Here is a 23,783-nt window from a genome sequence, read left to right as displayed (position 1 = left end):
AACCACCCAGGGATACCTCTTTTTTTTTTTTAAGATTTTATTTATCCATGAGAGACACACAGAGAGAGGCAGAGACATAGGCAGGCAGAAGGAGAAGTAGGCTCCCTCCGGGTAGCCTGATGGGGGACTCAATCCCAGGACCCTGGGATCACACCTGAGCTGAAGGCAGATGCTCAACCACTAAGCCACCCAGGCGTCCCAACAAACATTTATTTCTAAACATTCTGGAGGCTGGAAGCCCAAGGTCCAAGCGCCAGCAGATCCACTATCTAGCAAGAACCCACTTCTTGGTTCATAGGCAGCATCTTCTTCTGTGTCCTCACCTGGCAGAGAGCATGAAGAAGCACACTGGGGTCTCTTTCATAAGGAGACTAATCTCGTTCACCTCCCAAAGACCCTACTTCCTAGGATTCGGGATTAGAGCTTCCCCATATGGATTTGAGGGACACGAATATGCAGTCCACTGCACATGCCATGTTAAACGGCATTCATAAATTTTCATGGCTGAAAATCAGAAAATTATGAATGCTTTGGCACCGTACAGCACTTCCTCCTCAATGCACTTACTCCCAAAGATAGCTGATCAAAAGCAAAACAATGAGGAAACAGAGGGAAAAGAAGGAGGATGTGGGGGGCTTTCAACACAGCACAGGACCCTATGAGATTCTCTGGGTCCTCTCTGCCCTTTCTCCCACCTTGTCCCACACACACTCTCTGCATTCAGCTTGTCTCCCCACCAGCCTGGAGCCCCTTGAGGGCAGGGAGAGTGTCCACCCGTCTGCGTAATACAAGTCCCAGACAAGGCAATGATGTGCAGCGAGCCTGCAAGTGGTTTCCGCACGCTCCTCATCAACCTTATTGGTCTACATTCCTTTTGATTACCATAGCTATATAATAAGTCTTGAAGTCAGTTAAAATGACTTCTCCTACTATTATTATTCTTTTTTTTTCAAGGTTATCGTCGCTATCCCAGCTCCTTTCCGTATAAATTTTAGAATGATTGTGCCAATAGCTACAAAAATCATGCTGGAATTCCGAAAGAAATTCTATTAAACCTCTTTGTCAACTTGGGGAGATCCCCTATCTTTATCATGCAGACTGTCCCAACATGAACACAGCATGTCTCTCCATTCACATGGCTTTCTTTGGTTGCTTCCATCAGTATTTTGTTTTTAGCATCTGAGTTCTGTTAAGAGTTTTCTTAGATTTATACCTGAGTGTTTTTTGAGTGTTTATAAAAAGTACTTTTTTTTAAATTTTGACTTTCATGTGTCGAGTTGCCAGTATGCAGAAACCAAATCGTCTTTCTGTATATTTATCTTGTATCCTACGACTTTGCTGAGCTCACTCATTCGTACTAGGAGCATTTTTTTTTTGTAGGTTCCCTGGGATTTTCTAACATAGACCATCATGTCACATGCAGGTGTATATTTGTTTTGATTACTGTCTTCTATTTCTAGCACATGATCCCAATTTCCCGTTTATAATAATAGTCCAATGTTTCCATTTTAAACAAGTTTATGGAGAAAAAAAAGTGAACTGATTTACATGAAAATATTAAATAAATAGTAGTAAAGCAAGTGCACACATAGGGCAAAAGTTGTAATCTGTGACACAGTGTGAGAAACCTTGCATTCTATCATGTAACGCTCACACCAGCCCCACTCCGCCAGGTGGGGCCCACCACGTGAAAGTATCAAGCATACAAGGAGCCCTAGGAGGGAGCAGACGGGGACAGAAGACATCATTATTGCTGGTGTTAGCTGAGTTTTTGCCAACTTCTATCTGTGTGGCACTAGCTCAATGCTCCTTAAAAACTCAGAGATTGGTCAGTTAGGTCAGCTGTAGGTAAAACTTCCGAATGAAGGTTTTCCATGTTTAAGTTGCATAACCCAGAGAATCTTTGCCAGCGTGTCTGGTACACCAAAGCCCCCCTAACACACTCACCCGAGCGCCGCTCTCCCGTTGGCCACCCTAATTAGCTTTTGTGCAAACAGCCTCATCAGATCTAATAAAAATCTCTCTCTCCGAACAAGACGTTTCATGACATCACTCCCCTCGGGGAAGCTGGGAAGATGACCTTCCATTTGATGAAAGAGGAGGATTCGTTTTTATGGTCTGCCCCTGCTAATGTGTGTTTTTAGACAGAGCAGGACAATCAATACTGAGGGGAGGATGCTGATTTGACTCACCGGAGTTGAGGAAAGGACATTGCTTCCCCATCCATTTTTATAAATCACTTTAAAGGCCTATCGATCTTTCCCTGGGCACCGAGGGGCACTAACCCCCAGGGCAGCAGCCTGTCAAGCCCCTTAACCCTTTCTGGTATCCGGCTCCCGGCAAGAGCCACCGGCAGGCAGACACTTGAGCTGATGCTCCCTCCCCGGGCCCAAGGACTGGCTGAACCAGTTCGCCAAGTGTGGCTTTCAAGGCATTTGGGAAATGAGGAGGTGCCTTTCACCCCTATGCACACACATGCACACGCACGAATGCACACACAATTACACATATCGTCTCATGCACACGTACAGAGACCTATATTGACCCAGCACTAAAATTAAACAAAAGCATGAAGTGCATATACAAGCAGTAGGTCTGTAAGCCGCCCCTTAACACCAGGACAAAGGGGCCATTCACAGTCCCTCCGACTGCAGTTTTTTTTGTCGCAGTTTTACCATTTGGGAAGGTGAGACACTGGTGTATCGTGGAGTTCATCCTGGGCCACCCCAAAGATCTGAGCCCCTCTTCCCTCCCTGCTCACAGACGTCACCCACACTTGTAACTAACGGTTCTCAGCCACAGCACTCCCAAGCACAGGTGCAAGGTGGAGATAGCTCTTGAGATGTCCCAAGTTATGATTAAAAATAGTCACTTAAAAGAGAGCTTTGGGATATTTTTGTAATGTAGAGGAGAGCTCATCCCTGGAGTAGCATCACTATGGAGCATTTGAATCGCAGCCTGCTCTCCTGGGTCTGGGATTTCTCGCCCCAGTAGCTTGACACGTCTCTACCTCAACCACTCCCAGGGGCCCTTCATCTTTGTATGGCACTGCGTGTCAGTGGGGTTGGAGTCTGCAAGGACTGTGAGGGGATGGGGTCCAGCCAGTGGTGAGGAGCCCGTGCGTGGCTCAGGACGCAGGTGAACCCTCTGAGCTATGGGTGCTGGGTGGTTTGTGCAGCAAAGAAGGGGGTGCCTCCACTGTCCTTGGTGATGGCCAGTCTGGAGTTGACCCAGGGCCCTATTAGCAGTTGGGGCCGGGGCTTCCCAGGGAACACAAAACAGGAAGTGGGGTGGGGTGCTTGCTCTGCCCTTGCACTAACCTTAAGGATGCCTCCTTCTTCACCTTAATCACAAAAAAAGCTCCAGCTCTGTTGCTTTTATGGAACTAAACCCAGCATTTCCAACAGAGACAGGAAAGAGATGCTGCCAACTGCATAAAGAAAGGGAAGGCAGGGGCGCCCAAGGGAGGAAAGGGCCCTCTTGCCCCTCATTGCTCCTGCTCCTGCCTGGGTCCCTCCGGGGCACCCTCATCCAATCTGGCAAACAGGGTGGCCTTCCCAAGGCACCAGGAGATAGGTCCCCTCCCACTTAACCCTCAGTCTCCTGCCCTGAAGAGGATAAAATCAGGCCTCTTTCCTGATGTTCCAGCTCCTTTGGCGTCTGGTCTTGGGGTCTCCTTGCCACAGACCCCAGCCTGCCCGTGACCACGGACCCCATCCAGACACCAGAACCTTGGGGTCTCCCCATGGTGGCCCCGTCCCTCCTCGCCTTCATTCACGCTCCTGCGTCGTCAGTCCCACCTTCAGGTGGAAGAACAGAGCTTCGAGAGACGACGTTGCCTGCCCAAGGTCACACACTGGGACAGGCCCAGACCCGAAGCCCACGCCCTCTCTCCCACAGGAAAAGGGTCAGACGGTTACGCTGTGCCCGTCTTCTCCGCCCATGTGCAGCCCGGCTGAGCAGAAGCAGCATGGCCTGAGTTCCCAGGCGGCCCTGGGTGGAGGCCAAGCTTCTCCCTCCTTCCCGGGGTGACCTTTGCTGGGTCATGGAAGGCATCAGGCTCTCACTCCAGGTGGACAGAGAACCTGGAAGGCTTACTGCGGCATCCTGAGTCTTTCATAAAAGTGCAGTGGCCTTCCACAGGCAGAGTCCCACTTGCCAGGCTTCTCCCCACTTCTCACCACTTGGGAAACGGGGGAGCCTTTGGGGCAGGCTTGCTTGGTGCCCCCCACAAGTTTCGGGGATAACCCTGAGAGCCCCAGGGTCATGCCTGACCGTTCACCCCATAGGATCAGGAAAAGTGCACAAAAGCATGCCGGAGCCAGGAGCTCTGAGCAAATGGGGAGATCACTGGGACCAACGCCTCGCTGCCTGGCTTTCAGGGGGGTGGTTAGCGAAAGGGAAAGAGGCAAGCCTGGGAAGGAACTGGAAAACACTCTTGTGGGCTGGACTCCAGCAGAGAAGTGCTGATCTGCAGAATCATTTGCTCAGAGAAGACTATTGGCCCATACCTTGCTGTGTGATCCTGAGTAAGTTCCCGAACTTCTCTGAACCTCTTTCCTACAGCTGTAAAATCAGGATGTTAGGCTGACCTTTTAGATCTTTCCAGACATTCAAAGGATCACCATGTTACCCCAGATCTATGCGGTGAGGCAGAGGCACCGCCGTCCTGGGAGGTGTCACTGCCCCCCCTTATTCAACCGAAGCTCTGAGAACCCCGTCGTTCCCAAGGTTGCAGAATGGGGGGCGGGGGGGAATGCAGGGGGCCTGGGCCAGGAGGAGAACCGGCTCCGGCTGCCTCCAGGGCGGTGCCCTCCCTCCTTGCAGGCGCTGGCCTGAACCGGCTGGCCGGCCCCCCAAGCCTCCCATGCTGGTGGGAGGGCCGCCAGGCACAGCCAGTGTGTCCTCTGCGGCGGCCCGTGCCAAGCGGCCCTGCCCAGACCGCACGAGGAGCTGGCCGCGGCCTGCCAGCCTGTTTCTCATTTAGAGCAAGCCCCGGCTGCAGCCCAGACATTCCAGAGGGGACCAGCCGACGCCAATCCCGCCCATGGCTTGGGAAACCGGGCTGTCGGCAGCCCCGTGGTCAGAAAGTGCCACAGCCTTTTCCCTTCCCAGCTGACGTTTTAAAAGCTGCTTAACCTCTCAAGGGGGCTTGGGCCACTCTGCTTGGGCCCCGACCCTGGCATCCAAGGTCCCCGCAGCCAGGAATGAAAGTGAGCCTGCCGAGCTCCTGGATTGGCCCTCCTCTGGGGCTCTGGGCGCACAGGCCAGGGGCCACGGCTCACGTCCAGCTGGCAGTCCAGAGGCTTCCTGGAGGAGGCGGCTTGGAACACCAACAATGCCACTGATTACGCGTCAGCTGCTGGCTGGAGTGAGGTCCCCACCTCCTCCCGGGAAGGTGAGGTGAGATGCTCTAGCTGTCCCTGAAAGATTCCTACCCTTCACACATCCTTGAGTGACTTAATTATAGATTGCCTCCTAATGATGTAAGTAGTGCTCTGCTCCTGAATTCTGCCAAAGTGACAATTTGCCATCAACATGAAGCCGCTGCCCGCGCTGCTAGCCGGCTAGGCATCCGGGCGTGAGGCTCGGAGCTCCTCCTGGCCGCCCCACTCCGCCTCCTGCCCGGCACCTGGATTATGCTTGCTTGGTCTGCTAGTCAAAATAAATTCCTTCTCCCGCCAGGGCTGCCATTTCAGCCTCTGAAGGTAGGGCTTTTTCTTCTTTTCCCTTATCTGGGTTTCTTTCTTTCTTTTTTTTTTTTTTTTTTTTTCCTTCTCTGCTTTATAAACCCTTGCTGTTGGGGCCAGGAGCTTTTAAAAATGCTTCCCACAGTATGGCAGTTCCTTAAAGAATTAAAAATAGAATTATCATGCAACCTAGTAAGTCCACTTACTAGGGTATATGCTCAAAAGAATTGAAAGCTGGGTATATGCTCAAAAGAATTGAAAGCAGGGTCCGGAATAGGTATTTGTCCAGCCAGGTTCATAGCAGCCTTATTCACAGGAGCCGAAGGGTGGAAGCAACCCCAGTGTCCATCCGTGGACAGCTGGATAAGCAGCCCGTGGTCCATCCATACAATGGAATATTATTCAGCCTTGAAAAGGAGGGAGAGCCTGACACCTGCTCCAGTGTGGATGAACCTTGAGGACACTGTGCTGAGTGACATAAGCCAGTCACAAAAGACAAATACTGTGTGATTCCACTCAATATGAGGTCAAAATCATAGAGACAGAAAGAATGGGGGTTGCCAGGAGCTGGGGGAGGGGGCGGAGAGTTAGCGTTTGATGGGACAAAGTTCGGTTTGAAAGGTGTCAGGCGTTCGAGGGATGGACTTAGGTGAGGGTCCTACACAGCATGAACGTGCTCAGTGCCCCTCAGCTGGACACCGGAAAATGGTGAGGTTGATCATTTTTATGTCACATGTATTTCACCACAATAAAAAAAATGGTCTAAAAAAAATTAAAAACACAACAGTTGTCCGGGCTCCCTGATGGGTGCCCTTCAGGCTGACAGGCGGACAGGTCACTCTGATGCTGCAGAAATCAGCATCTCTAGGGGCCAGAGCATCTTGCCCATGCAGACGCCATACTCAAGACTGGCCCACCCCCACCTCCAAGGATGGGCACGTGATCCAGGCCTGGCCAGTCAGAGGAGTGGAGCCCCTACTGCCAACCCCAGGATACATGTCTAACCCAAATGGGTCAATCAGAGTGAACTCCAGGCCTTTTTCTAAATTAACTGGGGTAAACGCCATCTCTTTCCTCAAAGATAAAGGAGCTGCTAGGTTCAGAGCTGCTATTGACCATCCTTGCCACCTTGTAGAACACAAAGTCAACATAAAGAAAAGCAGGAGAGAAAGAGAGACACCACTATGTCGAGCACCTAGATCTAGCCATACCTGAGGCCGGCTTGATTTATCCACCACGCTCTAATGAATTCCACTTTCTTCTTAAGCCGTTTTGAATAGGGCTTCTGTCACTTGCAACCAGAAGAAAATTCTATTTGGTACAGAAACAGACCCTCAGAATTAATCCTTGCCAGCTTCCACCCACGGGCTCTTCCCTCTCCCTGTGTGGGGTTGTGCTAGCTGCTTTAACAGACAATCTGAAAACCTAAGTGGTTTAACACAGCCAAGGTTTATTTCTGACTCACCTCCCAGTTCACCGCAGAGGAAGGGAGGTTACTGGAGGGCTGGCCTGCCTCCAGGCAGCTTTCTGGGGACCCAGGTTCCTTCCGACAAGTGGACCACCCCCTTGGGCCTCAGAGTTTCCACTGGGGTCTGTGTCGCCCCAGTGAACGAGGGGCCAGAGCATGAAGAGAGGACACAGCTGCTATGAGCAGCCCAGTCCAGAGGTGACAGTCACCTCTGCTCGTCCTCCAAGCCCAAGCCTAGAGAAGAGGCCATCATGAGTGCAAAGCACCTGCGCCTGTCCACCCTGCCCTCCCTGGTCCCTCCAGCCACTTCCACCCTCTTTGAAGCTTCTGGCCTTCACAGCTGGACTCACAGTGTTTGCCGGGCTTGCCACCACCTCCCACCCTCCTTGACTCATCTACAGTCCCAATGTGATGATCTGGAGGGGCTGTGCCCTCCCTGATGACCCGGGATGATTGACACTGCAGGGCTGGCACCACGAGCCCCATCCACCCTTGAAAGGTGTGGGGTGAGGAGCGGGAGGAGGCTGGGCCAAGACCAGGAGAGGGGTGGATGCAAAATAGTGCCCTCAGCACCCAGAATGCCCGCTGTTGATCTGATGGCCACTGTCTCTCCCTCCCCCTCTTCCTCCCTCCTTCGCTGCCCAGACAGGACCCTCGAATGGAGACCCTCGAGGGGACTTGTAGAATGTGAACCCAGTTCATTTCACAGATGGGTAGTACGTGAGTGGAGCCCAGATGCACACCCCACACCCGCTGTCCAGGGCTCATCCCGTCCCCGGGGCCAGCTCCCAAGCCCTGACCCAAGAGACGACAGACAGGAGGAAGGAACCTGCATTTACAACAGATCCCCTGCTGAGGGCCCGAGCCTGTGGAGGCCGCTTTTTGCATCACTGGCTCTATTTCACACCATCAGCTCCTGATTCTGCTGGTCCAGTAACAAACAGGGCAGGTCCTTGGGAGAGGAGACAGTGTGTTCTCAGGAGGTGAGGAGGGAGGAGCAGAGCTGTAGGCAGGACGGAGGGGGCTTGGCACCACTGTCACTCACCTCCAGGTCCCCCGGGATTCCCGGGAGCTCATCCTGGAGCTGATCCTGGAGCTCCTCCCCCACCCAGCCTCCAGCAAGAAGGAGCATGACCTGGGCTGTGCAGACAGGGCCAGGGAGCCAGGGCCAGGGCCAGGGTGACACGGCACATCACTCACAGGCTCAGCCACCAAGGGGGAAGCAGGGGAGGGAGGGAGAGAGAAACGTGGCCAAAACGAAGTCACTGGGAAAGAAAAGCCAAGAACAAAGCCCACTAATATTACTAGTTAAAGACCCGTTTCTCTGTAAACTTTAATTCATCCACTAAATGTCAAGCGCCGTTGGCTGGAGCACCTTCTCCACGCTTCCCCTGGTTATTAATGCGTACTTAGCGGCAGCGGGAATTAGAAGCTCCGTAATAATACCCTTCCCAAAACACTGCAGATGAACATTTCTGTTTGAAATTTAAGGAGAATTCTATTATGGCTGCAACGCATTATGTGGAAGGCCAGCGCTGGCAGGGCCTCGCCTCTGCCCCCCCCACCGCCCTGTGGCTGGAGCCCCCAGCCAGGACGCCAGGGACACAGGCGACGTGGCCTGCGGGATTCTCCTCACCCTGCAAGGCCTCATCAGCCTTCCCGAGCCACGCAGAGGGGGCGCCCACAGGGTGTCTGGGGACCTCCCTCCCCAGCAGCAGGGGGCATGGAAACCAGCCCCAACCAGCTCGGTGTCAGGAGGCCCCCGGGCTTGGGAGCTCAGAGTGAGAAAAATAAAGTCTACTCTTGGTGTAAACTGACCTCTGTCTAAACAAGACTGGGGTGTTGGTCACGCACGTGTGTGTGTGTGTGTGTGTGTGTGTGTGTGTTTCATTTCCACCAACACCGTGAAGGAAGGTGACACAATTCAGTCCCATTACACCTCACTGGACAGAGAGGTCTCTGTCATGGCTCACCAGGACCCAGGACTGGCCGGCCAGCCTGCACTCCCTCCCCTCCCACCCACGTCAGAGCACCTCCCAAAGCCCACGTGGCACCCCGTACCACTTCAGCCCAGTTCCTTAGCCGAGAACCTAGGACTCCGCCAACCTCGGCCCATCCTGGCCTTCCCAGCCCGCACCTCACTCGTCCAGAGCTTCACCCCTCCATGCTCTGGCAGGACAAGGTGGCTCATGCTCCAGCAATGTGTGCTTGTCTTCATACCTCAGGGCTTTGGCACATGTTATCTCTGGAACCCCCCTCCTCCTCCACCTGGCTGACCCCTCCATCCTTCAGGCAGTGCCACCTCCAGGAAGCCTCTGCTGGGCTCCCACTGCTCCCCAGGCTGGCTCTGTGCACCCTCTGCAGGGCCACAGCCCCACATAATCTCTACGGTAACCTCTCCCTGGTCCTGAGCCTGTCCCTCTCACCGTGCAGGTGCGTAGGACAGAGACCGGCTTCCAACCATCTCTGTGTTGCCAACACCTGGCACTGGCCCTGGCACATCGTAGGTGCCCAGCAAAAAGTTGCCCAATGAATGAAATTTGCTCAACTACAATCCCTCTCTCTGAGTGTTCAAGTTTACTGGACGAGTGGGGTGACTCTGTGATGATCAGATTGGTGAGGCGGGGCTATGCTTCCCAGAGTCCACTCCCTGAAGCCTTCCAGTTAGAAGGGGCCACAGACACATCCTCACAGGACGCTTGGGGGGGGGGGCGGTAAAGTGGCAGCCACTCTTGTCTTCAAGCTCAGCCTCCCAGGTGAGCACTTCTGTAGCTCACACACCTCCGCGTGAGGTGAGGCTGCAATTGCCCCATCATCCCCCACATGCTCCTGCAGCTCTCCAGCCCCGGGCTGCCGTGTGTTTCGCTTCTCCGTGAGGGCCTGCAGCTCCTTCAGGCAGGACAGCCTGGAGAACATGATCAGTGTTGGAGGCAGAAAAACTGCTCAGGCTACTGTCCGTTCCTACAGGTTGCAGCACTATGTGTGATTCCAACTGACTCTTGACGTCCCCACTTCCCACTTCACGTCCCTCTTCCCTTCCCAACCCTCTGCTCTGCACACTGGAAGCTCCAGCGTCGGAAGTAAAGCCAACAGATGCACAGGGACTGCTTGCACAGCTCCCACAGTTGTGGGAGACCAGGTCCCTACAGCAGACCACACGCTCTCAAGTGGTTCTGCTCCTCCCGCCCAACCCTGATGGATGGAGGAAGATGGCCCTGTCCTGGCTCAACAAGCAGACTCAAACACAGTGAAAAGCTCTGAAATGGGAACACCGAAGCATGGTGAGGCAGGGATGCCAAGGAAAGTTGCAGAGGGGCATGGAGTCTGACTTCAGCCTTGAAGATCAGGAGCATCCAATGGAGGCAGCCTGTGGGCCCCAGGCTGAGGGAGGAGGCCCTGTCAGAGCCAGGCCTCCAGTGTGTGGGAGGATGGCCATCCAAGGGTCCCCAGCTCCAGCCCCCAAGCTGGAGGGGTGATGCTAATCCCAACCGGGGCTGCTTGGCCTTTATCTGTGCCCCAGGTCCTCATCATTGGAGATTAAAGGCGAATAAATAGCAGGAAACAACTCCTTGAGTCAAACATGAAGTCAGAGAGTTGGGTACTGGCAATTTTGATGGAGAAGAGAGCCGAGTCTGGGCTGCAACGTGGAGGTGGAGTCTAGTCAGTCTGAGGGCAGAGTGGACCTCTGCCTTGCTTCCAAAAGAGCACGGGAGATGGCAAGCCCCTATCAACAGGGCCCTGCGAGCAGGGATGTGACCACAAATAGCTCTCAGGGGCCTGGGAAGATGCCCCTGGGCCTCCCTGCTGATCCACAAGCAGCTAGGAGAGGACCATCATGGGAAGGCAAGGGACACTCCAGGGACCACATGGGGTAACGAGGTGGACAGGCGATGATCACTGGTGGCTCTACAGAGTGCCGACTCAACGCCCAGAGCAACGGGTCCCCCTAAACTAAGATATGTTTCTATCATTTGGAATTCAGTTATGTCATAAGGCCTTCAAGGGGGTCCCTGGCACACCCGCAGATGGTGGCCTGAGATTTGCACAGAAACCAATCTCCAAGTTCATATTTCAAGACGACTCCCATGCCTTCACCAGCGCTGGAAATGTGGCCGCCAACCCGAGGGGCCGACAGCCGTGGGGCGAGGATTTCCAGCAGCAGTGGAAAAAGCCAGGGCAAGATTTAAAGCTAACCAACAAAACCAATTGGAAACAGCAGGGGAATTTGCTGTGAAAGTTGGTTTCAAGCTCACCCCATCCATAATTACTCACTTTGAAAGTGTCACGATTCTCCTGCCAAAATTATGGCTTCCCTCCCCTTACTAAACCCCTTTCACACCACTCCTTCTTCGCTCTGCAAAAATGGATTTCACTCAAAAAAGAAATTAGAAAAATAATTGATGTAATAACCATAACCTTGAAAATACTTCTGCCAGAATTTAAGAGCAGAAGGGAAAGGAGGCCCAAAATAAAGGCATCTCTCTGGAAATCAGAAATCTAAATTAGTTCTAAGCACTGGCTACACCCACTTCCCCGCCAACTCTCTGAAGGTGAACATGAGTGATTCCTGCTCCTGTTACACAGGAGACAGGACCGAGCACTGCCTCGGGATGCATGGTGCCCGGCTTCCTGCTTTTACGGATGCGCAAAGCAAGGCACACAGATTTGCCAGTTCCCTTTCCAGGCATGTGATAGAAGGCAGCACCTCACCCCTTTGAAGTCAGGTGTACCCATATGACTGGCTTTGGCCAACGAAATATGAGTAGAAACAACGTGTGTCATTTCTAGTGGAAGCTCTAAGTGTCTGGTGTGACTCGCCAGTCTCCCCTTTCGTGCTGCTTCCGTGATCACAAAGGCCCATGTGAAGGCAATTCTGCATCAGTCCACACTTCTGAGGAGCTGTGACACATGGAGCCTTCCTGCTGACCAATGTTAGATGTGTAGCAAGACCCAAGGTCCAGCTTTGTTGTATCTTAGCCACGGCGTGTGGGGGGTGTTTGTTACCGCAGCATATACCTGCCTCGCCCTGACGGTTACACAGCTCTGCGCGGGTGCTACTGATCGGCTGCTCTGGTTTTCCTGAGAACAGTCCATAATGGCAGGATCCATGTTTCATTTTGACTACTACGCATGACACAGGACAAAAAAACGAGCAGGCCACTGGGTTTAGGATGTCTGTTGAATGACGGAATGAAGACTCCATGAGGAAATGAGTCAAAAACAGGAAGATATAAAATGATGTACCTTAAGTTGGGGAGACAAATCTGACATGGGTGCGGATAATGACAGTCCACCCTCTAGGGATGGATGAACGTGGCACACAGGCTCCTGACTCTAACCCAAAAACCTACCCAAGTAACTATTAACTACTAAAGGCAAGGCAAAGAGCACTTAGGTGAACCACCCAAGACCACAGCTAGCATTTGAGCTGCCAACCTGACTCCAAAGCCAGGGATGGTCCCCTGCCTGCCTGGGCACTCGCACTCCAGGACAAGAGCCCCGCGGAGAAGCCCATGCCCTTGTTGCTCACCTGCCCTTCCTGGTCAAACATGCACAGGTAAATGCCCAAAGGTGAAAAGAGCAAACACGTGCCAAACATCAGTATGGCATCAGCCTTCAAATGCCTTTCTGAGAATGTGGAAGCCATAGGCATGAGGAAGCCTGCAGTTAGAGCACTGAGCTGGTTCCAGGGGTCCTACACTCCAGCTCTAGCAGCTGATCGTTACCTCTCTGGGCCTCAGTTTCTCCTACTGGTATAGCAGACAGGCTGGACAGAATCACTCTTAGGACCTGTTCCAGCTCTAAAGTTCTACAGTTCCTGTAAACATAACTCTGGCTGATAAAGGAAAGAAAGTCGAACCCTTTTAAGAAAATCGCTAAAGCCCTAAAATTACGTGAAAGCCTTTGAGATCCGTGAAAGAAAGGCATTTGCTAAATCCCCTCTATTATTTCCAAAGGATATTTTCTATTATTATTATTTACCAAAGGAATTTCTGGACAGAGTTTAAGTGCCTCAGAGCCTACAAAATAATCATCTCTTCGAAACATAACAAAAGGTTCGGAATATTCTTGGCTGATGACTTTTTCTTTGAAACATGTTCTCCACTGAACAAAGGATTTTCTTCTTTTTTCCAATTTTTCTAGGTTTAAGTGAAACACACACACACACACACACATGCACACACAACTTCATTATGATTACCAACCCAGAATTCCTTAAGTTAGCCAAACAGCCTAAGAACACATTCATAATATCGATGATTCTCGTTTTGGACCTGCTCGGTATCATCCACTATCCTAGGAATAGGTTATTAGAAAGAAGACAAAAATGGGATACATTTATTGAGAATGATGAACCAGGCTCTGTGCCAAGAGCTTCATACTCATTCTCTCACTTAACCCTCTGCATAACCCAGTGAAATGGGGAAACCAAGTCTAAGAGATATTTAGTCTAATCTGATCTAAGATTAGGCAGCTGGGTTCACACAGAGGTCTCACAAACTCTTGCTTTGTTCTCTCCCATGCAATGCCTCACTGAATCCTCATGCCCAGCCTACAAGGCAAGGAGGCCCATTATACAGATGAAACTGGGAATGGGCCAGGTCAAGTCACTGACCCACAGTCACCCAGAGAGTGTCTGTCCAGGAAGCCAGGGTACAAATTCTATTCCATCAAACTGAACAGCTCTTTGCCTGACTCCATACTATTTCTGGGTAACATAGGCCCCAAGACGCACGCTCCTTTTGTCTGGGCCTACCTTGTGGCCCAACACATTGCTAGTGTCAACTCCTAGAACTTCCAACTCTTGAGTGAATGAAAGAACAAGGGAATTTTCTGCAGTGCCAGGAAGCATGTGTGGCCAAAGGACATTTTCAATCTCTAGAGCCAGAGTGGAGAGCTCTGCAGCTCTGCATTTGGTGGGTATTGCAGCAATGCCTACTTTTGCCCAGAGACCTAGGCCCTGTCAATAATTCCACTGTAGGCAGCTGCTTGCAAAAGTTAATAACTCGACCCATAAAAATGTGCGGCGAGTTGCAACTTGGCACTAGCCGCCTCAGACTGGGAGAGAAGCTAGCGTTTGCAAAATATGGTTCAAATAATCCCGCCTCCCCTTTTTTTTCCTTCTTCTTTAGTTTTAAGAGTGCAAGAAACATAGAAGTTTTGTGGTTTCACACTGGTCTTTTTATGGTTCGAAAGACTCCAAAACAGAGTTGATTAAAAAAATGCCTCTGCATAATGCCGACCATTGTGTGGGCATTTTCAAGGAAGCATGCCATCCGGTGCTGGGACTTCGGGGACTTGGATGTTCTTCACTGGCTTAAATAAAAGGTTTTGTTCTCAGACAAAAGGGACATCCTGACTCAACAACTGTTTGTGTTTTGACCTCTGCACCCAAATCCCAAATCTGCCCACAAGAGGCAATTTGATACAAGGGAATGAGCATGGACTTTGGATCCAGCCAGGAAAACTTAATGCCTAGCTCTGTTCATTCCTGGCTTTAGAACTCTAAGAATCTTAGGAATCTCAGAGGATCCTCTCTCCTCATCTCTACAATGGGCACAGTAAGTCTTACCTTAGGGTTGTTGAAAAACTTGAGGGAGATGATTTACGTAAAGCACAAAGTACATTCACCCATTCCTTAAAAAAAATAATTGTTCAATACCTACTAAGTGCCAGGCATTGTTCTCAATATTGGAAAATCAACAGTAAACAAGGCAGACTCAGACCCTGTCCTGGTATAGCTCACATTTTTGTTGGGATGAGACCATAAATGAATAAAGACATAAATGAGATCATACTGGATATTGAAAGCTTAAAGAGCAGAGGTTAGTGCAGTAGAGAGTGAAAGGGGAGGGGCTGGGCAACTTCAGCGAAGGTAACAGATGAAGGCCTCTCTGAGGAGTTGGGACTTGAACTGAGGCTGAGTGGTATTAAAGAGATACCCATGGAAAGATGGCTGGGGCAAGTGTTTCAGATGAAAGGATCAGCAAGTGCAAAGGCCCTGGGGCAGAATGGGATGGTCAGGATAGAACATGTGAGCTAGCAGGGAGTAGAAGAGGAGAGGCTACAAGGGAATACAACAGCCAGATTAGGGGATGCCTTGAAGGTCATGACAAGAGGTTATATTGGGCTTTATTCTAAGCTCAATGGGAAGCCACCTGTGGGTTTTAAGTAGTGAAACTGCAGGACTTATTTGCATCCTGACTGCTCAACGGGGACAAAATCACAGTAAGATACGCAGGAAAACAAGACCAGTTAAGATACTTTTCTCAGTCTAGCCAAAGATAATGGACTATCATAGCCACAATGGAGATAAGAGAAGCATATTAATTTGGGGATATATCTTGGAGGTGGAGCCATGAAATTTTTTTTATAAATTTATTTTTTATTGGTGTTCAATTTGCCAACATATAGAATAACACCCAGTGCCAACATACAGAATAACACCCACTGGAGCCATGAAATTTGATAGTATCTAGAGAAAAGAAGCTTCACCTTTCGAAGCTAGATCAAGGAGTGTGGGAATGGTGGCCAGTAATATGGGAAGAAACCAGGAGAGTGCAGTGTCCTGGAAGCACTGAAGGGAAAGAATTTGGGGAAGAGGGGAAAGGCCAGGTGGCCAAGTGAGCAAGAGGAGAACAGAGAACTGCCTGTTGGATTTGGACAGATGAAGATTGCATGGGTGACTGATTGCTACGCATCATTTCTGTGAGGGTGTTGGGAGGCAGAGACTGAGAATAAGTTCAATAGAGGCAAGGTATTTTTAAAATTCCTCCTTTAGGAATGGAAATTAGGCACCTCATACCTTATCTATGAAAACTTAGACATTTCTTTCACGATAATAAAAATATCCGTGAGAATAACAGCTCATGAGCCTCAGACATCCAGTCAGTATGGTAGGCTGAACAGACAGGGAAAGACACCTATCCACCCCACCCACCCCCAGTTCAAACAAATAAAAATGTTGGATACGATGTAACAGTAAACTATTTAAATACAAAATCGATTTCAAAAGTAGGGAAGGGAAAATCTCCAGGAGGTCAAGATGAAGATAAAACCCAAACCAGAGCAGTTCCTGAAAGCTGAAGAAAAATGTCTTACAAGATATTGGAACTGGTTATATAGGAGCTGGAGTCCAAGGGAAGAACAAGACTTCAGGCTTACGTGCCTCTGAGTCCTTTCAGAAAGCCAGGAACCATGAAGCATGTCCTGCCCATGAAACTCCAAGCTGAAACGTTATAAAATTTGTCCAGAACTGACAAAACTCACAGGATTCTGAGTAGCTTCTTATGTGATTCCTCCTAAGGGATCCCTCCAAAATTCAAGAGAACAAGGCTTCTATGAAATCTGCCCCCATTAAAAATGAACTCACAACAGAAAATTACAATCCACAGGAGCAAAAAAAAAAAAACCCACCCTGAGGTCTAGTAATAATCAAAAGACAGAACAAATGAGAGAAATTCACCTTAAGAACTAGAAATAAAAGAAATAAAAGTAAAAATTAAAAGAAACATTAAGCATATGTAAAATCTTTGAAGAGAAGTAGGAAAAAATACATACAAAACCAAGATGGAATGTAAAAGCAAAGGCACATCTGAAAAGAACTAAACGGAGATTCTAAAAATGAAAAATGTAATCATTAAGGTAGAAAAGTTAAATAGTTAAGTAGAAGAATAGATACATTGAAGCAAAAATGTTGAACTCTAAAATAGACATTTGGAAATCACACAGAAGGCAGAAAGAAATAAATAACTTATGTGGATAATATGACACAATAATTTGAGATCATAATAAAAAGAGATGCTCCTATGCTCACTTCGGCAGCACATAGTCTAAAATTGGAATGATACAGAGAAGATTAACATGGCCCTACACAAAGATGACATGCAAATTCATGAGGTGTTTCATATTTTATAAAAAGAAAGAAAGAGAGAGAAAGAGAAAAGAGGAGCTCCAATATGTTAAGTTGTACTCTCTTCATAGGTTTCAAGTGATTGACTATCAGGAATTCCATACAGTTTTACCTACAATATCTAATACAAGTGATAGAAAGAAAAACAATAAAGAATGTGGGAGGGACTCCTGGGTGGCTCAGTTGGTTAAGCATTTGACTCTTGGTTTTGGCTCAGGTCATGGTCTCAGGGTCTTGAGATCAGGCTCTGCACTGGGCACAGAGTCTGCTTGAGACTCTTTCTTTCCCCTCTCTCTCCCATCCTCTCTGCTCCTCCTCCTACTTGCTCACTCTTGCTCTCTCTCTCTCTCTCTCTCTAAAAATAAATAAAATAAAATCTTAAAAAAAAAGAATGTAGAAGAGAGACAACGTTTAGAGAGCTGACAGCTGACAGTTTTGCAGAATTAAAAAAAAAAACAGAAGTCCTCATATTGACTCAAAACAATAGAAATAAAGTGTAATGGGCCTATCAAACATCAAAGACAAAGGAGGAAGGCTTGAAAACTAGTAGAGAGAAAAGACGAAGGACTGAGTGATAGCAGACCTCCCACCATTCTTTTTCAATTCCAGAGGACAATGATACAATCTTTTAGACTTACAGAAAATAAGCCCACCATTCACGTGAGAGCTGTAAAGGACATATTCAGATACACATGGAGAAGGACAGACACATCACCCACAGATTTTTTTCTTTTTTTTTAATAATAAATTTATTTTTTATTGGTGTTCAATTTGCCAACATACAGAATAACACCCAGTGCTCATGCCGTCAAGTGCCCCCCTCAGTGCCTGCCACCCAGTCACCCCCACCCCCCGCCCTCCTCCCCTTCCACCACCCCTAGTTCGTTTCCCAGAATTAGGAGTCTTCCATGTTCTGTCTCCCTTTCTGATATTTCCTACCCATTTCTTCTCCCTTCCCTTCTATTTCCTTTCACTATTATTTATATTCCCCAAATGAATGAGAACATATAATGTTTGTCCTTCTCCGATTGACTTATTTAACTCAGCATAATACCCTCCAGTCCCATCCACGTTGAAGCAAATGGTGGGTATTTGTCATTTCTAATGGCTGAGTAATATTCCATTGTATACATAAACCACATCTTCTTTATCCACCCACAGATTTTTAACTAAAGAAAAGTGCCACGACAAGAAAACAGAGTCAGAAAGAAGTAAGGGAGTACGAGGTAATATGAGTCTACAAATTGGTAAGTCATTGGAAATCCAAATAAATGTCAACTGAAAGGAAGTAAGAATGACTAAAGGAGGAGTAAAAATGGGGTAGAATTAAAATATTAAACAACATTAATATTCTTGAAAGAGTTCAGAATTTAAAGGACTCTAAGGTCACAGTAATTAGGGCAGAGGATGCAGAGAGCTGGATTTCACTAAATATTCACCTTAAAATTTTAAGGACAACTGCTAAAATTATTAATGTAGAATGTATTTCTTCCAAACCTGTACTTACAGAAACTAAAAGCAACCCTACAGACAGGGCTAGGCATTTCTCTGTAAAGGGCCAGGTAGTAAAAATTTTCAGCTTTGACAGCTATATAGTTCCTGTCAAAACTATTCAACTCTGCCACTGTGATGCAAAAGCAGCCATGGACCATATATAAATCGATGAGCATAACTATGTTCCAATAAAGCTTTACTTACAAAAACAGGTGGCAGGCCAGGTTTGATATGCAGGCTAGAATATGCCACCTACTACTATAGAAGGCAAATGAAAGGACAAAATAGAGTGATCAAGAAAATGCATATATGTAAAAAAAAAGTCCATAAAGAATCACAATAAAGAAAAAAGCACTGAGTGTTATACTGTATATTGGCAAATTGAATTTAAATAAAATAAAATAAAACAAGAATCACAATAAAGTTAAATGGATTAAATTTATCTATTAGAATATCCACGTTGTAGTATGACACAGCATGATGCCAGGTATATACAGGTTTAAAACACAGAGCAAAAGCATTTACCATTTATGGATATGTTCACGTGTGTAGCAGAAGAAGTACAGAAAGGATGCATCCAATTCCAGAGAGTGTGGCCTCAGGCAGGAAGTGAGAAAAACAGATTTGGAGAAGGGCACAATGGAGAGTCAATATAACTGTCAAAGATTTTGTTTCCAAAACAAACAAAAAATCCAAAGCCCGTTTAGCAAAACATCAACATTTGTTAAAATTCTAGATAGTGTATTAGTATTAGTTACATTACTCTTCATATTTTTAAGATTGAACACAGTGTCCTTTTTAAGCATTTGTATCTCCTTGGAACTTTAGCAATCATTAGGAGGATAGTATTACAAACTCTATTTCCAGAAGAGGAATTCCAGGCAGGAGACTCAGAAAAAATGAGACCATAATCTCCCAACTCATCTAAATGCACTCTAGATACTGCATGACATTTTGTGGGAACTTGAAAACATCTATTTTGCAAACACCTTGTCTCCACGATCCCTGGAACCTCCATCTTTACCAGACACTTATTCTCTTACAACCAGAACTCCTGCCTCAACCGCTTCCCATCCATCCTCTGCTCTCTAGACATTCATGGTGTGAAAATACAGCTTGAATCACACCACACTCCACCTCTTCAGCACTGGCTGTGAGCCTGAAGATATGAAAACAAAGAAGACATAGTTCTCAATGTGGTTTAATTTCCAACTCAACCAACTCTACCTGGCCAAACATTAACTTCTCTAAGCCTCCATCTCTTCATCTTTAAAATGGGCATCACCAACCCTACCATACATGTTACCTAAGGTTTTCTTCAAGAACAAAATGAAGTCATCTAGCAGATATCTGCTCTTACATAAAAATTCCAAACCCCTGAGCACAGGGCCTCATAAGCTTACCCAGATCACACAGGTCACATATGGGGGGAAAAAAAAGGGCGTATTGTCCTGCACACACGTGGCCATCCCCAGAACACCCTAAGCCAGTCACACACCCTCTGCAGGCCTCTGCTTCCCAGTCATTAAAGAACAGGTTGGTCCAGACAATCTCTAAGAATACTTTCAGCTCTGCCATCTTGGGTCACCTACTTGGTTCCCCTGGGACCCATGAAAGCAGAGCCTTCAAGGCTTGTCTTATGCAAACATCAGCCCTAGCCATGGTGAAGAGCGTGGTATCATTAGTATTGCTCATGATAAGTGGGATGTTGAGTTCCCTAGAAATGAAAAGGTTTATTTATAGAGGTGTGGGAAGGGGAGCCAGATTCCTGCTGCTTCTGCTGCTGCTGCTGCCCACCACACTGGCCTCAGTCAGTTCCTGAATAGGCCAAGTTCCTCCCACCACTGGGCCTTTGCACACGCACTGTCCTCCCTTTGTGGAATACTCTTCTCCACCCCTTCATCTAGTTCATGCCGACTCTGCTCTGCCATCAGGTCTCAGTTCAGTCTTTGTTTCCTCAGGGAAGTTTTCCTTGAGGAAGCCCTCCCTCACTTCCCAGACTAGTCAAATTCACTGATTACACATTCTCATGGAGCTTCCTGTATCAGTCAAGTGTTACCATGATAATGCTGTGAAACAAAACCACCCCCAAAACTTTATACAACCACAATATATTATTTCTCTAACTCTGTAAGTCAGCTGGACAGTTCTGCTGAGCTGATCCAAGCTCAGCTGATCTCAGGTGGGTTCACTATTATATCTGAGGTCAGCTGGTGAATCAAAGTTGGAGGCTGGTTCAGCTGGTATGGCACTGCCATGCCCTACATGGTCTCACCTGGCCCATATTCCCAACAGGCTCGCCTGGCCATAATCTCATGGCAGTGGCAGAAGCACATAAAGACTCTTGACACCTCAACTTGGAATTGGTACAGCATCACTGTCACTGCATTCCATTGGCCAAAGCAGGTCACGGGCCATCCCGCAGGCCTGGGCTGGAGAAATGGCTTCCACCTCTTAATAGGAGGAACTGAAAAATCACATTGCACAGCAAAGGTGGGGGCCTGGGACTATTTTTGCAATCAGTGTATCACACTCCCTTATGAAGGAAATTATGATCACAATCTTCATTTTCTCTTTTATTCATGTGACTCGTCATCTTACCCACTAAACTGTATAGTGTAAGCAACAGACATTGGTTCTATTAAACCACTGAGATATTAGGGCTATTTGTTATACAGTATAACCTAACCTTATCCTGACTGATACAAATGTCTACAGCTTGCCGCAGACCCCAAACGTCCAGCTCTATTCCTAGCCTATAAAGTCAACAGAGATCCATGCTCCTCTGGTTATGTAGAGGTTAGCACTCTGTCCCTAACTGAGATGATTACTATAGTGAGAACTTTTATGTGTGCTGAGCATCTATGGTGTAATTGCATTTCTTCCATACACAGAGGGTTCTCTCGAAACAGAGAAGGCATAGTGGGAAGGGCATCAGGACTTGGCACAAAAGAATCCTTCACTTGATGGTTTAAGTTCCATGCCAGCTATTCATCTCAACAAAAACTAACATTTACCTATGATTCCAGGCCTATGCCAAACCCTAGGCATAGGAATGGGAGATGCTTAGTGGATAATCAAATCCATCTCCCTGATTAAGCAGATGTTGAGAACAAGATTTTATACCAGTTTCTGGGGCAGAGCCAGGGATCAGTAATGGCTCCCCTAATATGTGTCCAAGTTAAGGCTAAATCCACCCAGCATCTACTGATACAACCATCCATCCTTCCATTCACTCAATACCTTGAGCACCTGTTATATGTGATTCCAGAACACTCCATTCTAGGCACTGAGGATATATTGGAGAACAAGAAGAGCCAGAACCTTACCCCATGAAGCATCCATTCTGTGAGGAGTGGACAGAGGTAGACAAGGCTATCCATGGTGGCAGACAATAGAATCATCACAAGTGCTTTAGGGCCCACCCTTCTGCATTTACGTCAGTATCTGTAGGAAATTCTCCCAAAGCTGGTCCCACAGCAGTGTTTGGAAGCACTTAAGGACTGAAAAGGTTGCTGACCTGGCAGTTAGGAGTCCTGGGCACCCCTCCCAGAGGAGGACACAGTCCTCCAAGCCAATATCAAATGTGATTGGACTCACAAGTCTCAGATGAGCTCCAAGGGGGATCTGCACAATCCTGCCATGAAGAGACACTCACTGTGTGTTCTCTACTCCAGCCACGTGCCAACCTGGAGGAAAGAAGAGAGCAATGCTGGGATCCCACCACCCTTGGGGGCTCTCCTCCAAGCCCTCCACGTACACCACAGTGAGGAGCTTCTAATAGCAGGTTGTAGCTGGTGCACTCAACTAGCCACTTGGCTTGAAAGATAAATCAACAGCATTTATTGCCAGAAAAGCCACAGCAGCCAAACCCTTTCTGAGGTTTGAGGGCCGCACATGCTTGAGGCTTTCAGTCCTCAGGAACCAACACATTCATATTGCCAGAGGGCGGGCCCTCCAGAAGCATCAGTAACAGCCTGGGCTGACACGGTGCTTTGGATGACTCAGCCGACCTCCTCAAGTCCACCTCTCCAGGCAGACTGCTTCAATGTACTGCCCACCCCCAGGAGTCCTGCAAGCCATGAACCGGGGCTCAGGTGGATGCAGCGGGAGGGTCACACTGGGGGCTCTAGCAAACTCCCAGGGTTTCACTTGGCTATGCCATGCCCCTCCCTAAGCCTTGGTTTCCTTATGTACAAAATAAAGATACAATAACAACCTCCCCGGCCAGGGTTATTGTGACTTTTTTTTAAGTGAGATATGGCTCCTACCATAGAATCACAATGTTTGCTGACTTGTAATATTAATGCCTTCGTATTAGAGCATGCACTGAGTTCTCACCATGAGCTGGGCATGGGTCACAGCTGTCTTTATGCATCACTCCATTTAATCACTTAACTGTAAGGGTGGGCATTTTTATTATACCCGTTTCATAAACACTGAGGCTCAGAGAGATTAACTGTGGGCACATGGTTAAAAACAGGGCTTAAGGGACGCCTGGTGGCTCAGTGGTTGAGCGTCTGCCTTTGGCTCAGTATGTGATCCCAGAGTCCTGGGATTGAGTTCCGCATCGGGCTCCCTGCATGGAGCCTGCTTCTCCCTCTGCCTCTGTGTGTGTGTGTGTGTGTGTGTGTGTGTGTGTGTGTGAATAAATAAGTAAAATCTTTTTTAAAAAAAGACGAAAGAAAGAAAAAGAAAGAAAGAGAAAGAAGAAAGAAAGAAAGAGAAAAGAAAAGAAAAGAAGAAAAAAAGAAAAGAAAAGAAAAGAAAAGAAAAAAAAGAAAGAAAAGAAACAGGACTTAAGCACTGAATGTGTGCGAGCCTCTTACTAACTTGGGAGGCTGCAGAGAGGCAAATGGGCACAGCACAGGGTTAGGCTCCACTTTCACTCTTGCCCTTGACCCTATCTTCTCTTTTCTTGTTTCAGAGGCCTGGGCAGTTCCCACACACCTTTACGTCCCAAGCATACCAGAAGCGTGGGCCTCAAGACAGTGGGACCCCAAATCCAACGCGCCCAGGCCTGTCAAAGAAGAAACATGCAAATGTATTAAGCAGGGTGGGAATGGATTTTTATGATTCTACCAAATGTCTGATAGTGGGAACATCGCCCACGACAAGTATGTATCAGCTCAAGAGAGGCAGAGAGCGTTTTAGGACACCGTGTGCGCCCGGCCTGGCAGTGGCAGCTTCGGGGGTGGATGACAAAGCAGCCCAGAGC

At 48.2% G+C, this 23,783-nt stretch overlaps 1 long non-coding RNA gene and 1 other non-coding gene across 2 annotated transcripts in view; one reads left to right on the top strand and one right to left on the bottom strand.

The window, feature by feature from the left end:
* Window positions 1–22,198, bottom strand: part of LOC129496129 (uncharacterized) — a 51,990-nt gene extending 29,792 nt beyond the window's left edge. The window contains exon 1 of the long non-coding RNA XR_008661671.1: window positions 22,166–22,198. This is a non-coding gene — a long non-coding RNA (uncharacterized LOC129496129). The remainder of the gene's footprint in view (window positions 1–22,165) is intronic.
* LOC129496525 (U6 spliceosomal RNA) lies at window positions 16,968–17,073 on the top strand. Its single transcript, XR_008661800.1, has one exon. It is a non-coding gene; the product is annotated as a U6 spliceosomal RNA (small nuclear RNA).
* Window positions 22,199–23,783: the final 1,585 nt, after the last annotated feature.

The sequence above is a fragment of the Nyctereutes procyonoides genome, unplaced genomic scaffold (assembly GCF_905146905.1).
Source record: "Nyctereutes procyonoides isolate TBG_1078 unplaced genomic scaffold, NYPRO_anot_genome, whole genome shotgun sequence".
Classification (NCBI taxonomy): domain Eukaryota; kingdom Metazoa; phylum Chordata; class Mammalia; order Carnivora; family Canidae; genus Nyctereutes; species Nyctereutes procyonoides.
Note: the sequence above shows the minus strand (reverse complement) of the source record. Positions and strands in the feature narration are given on the sequence as shown.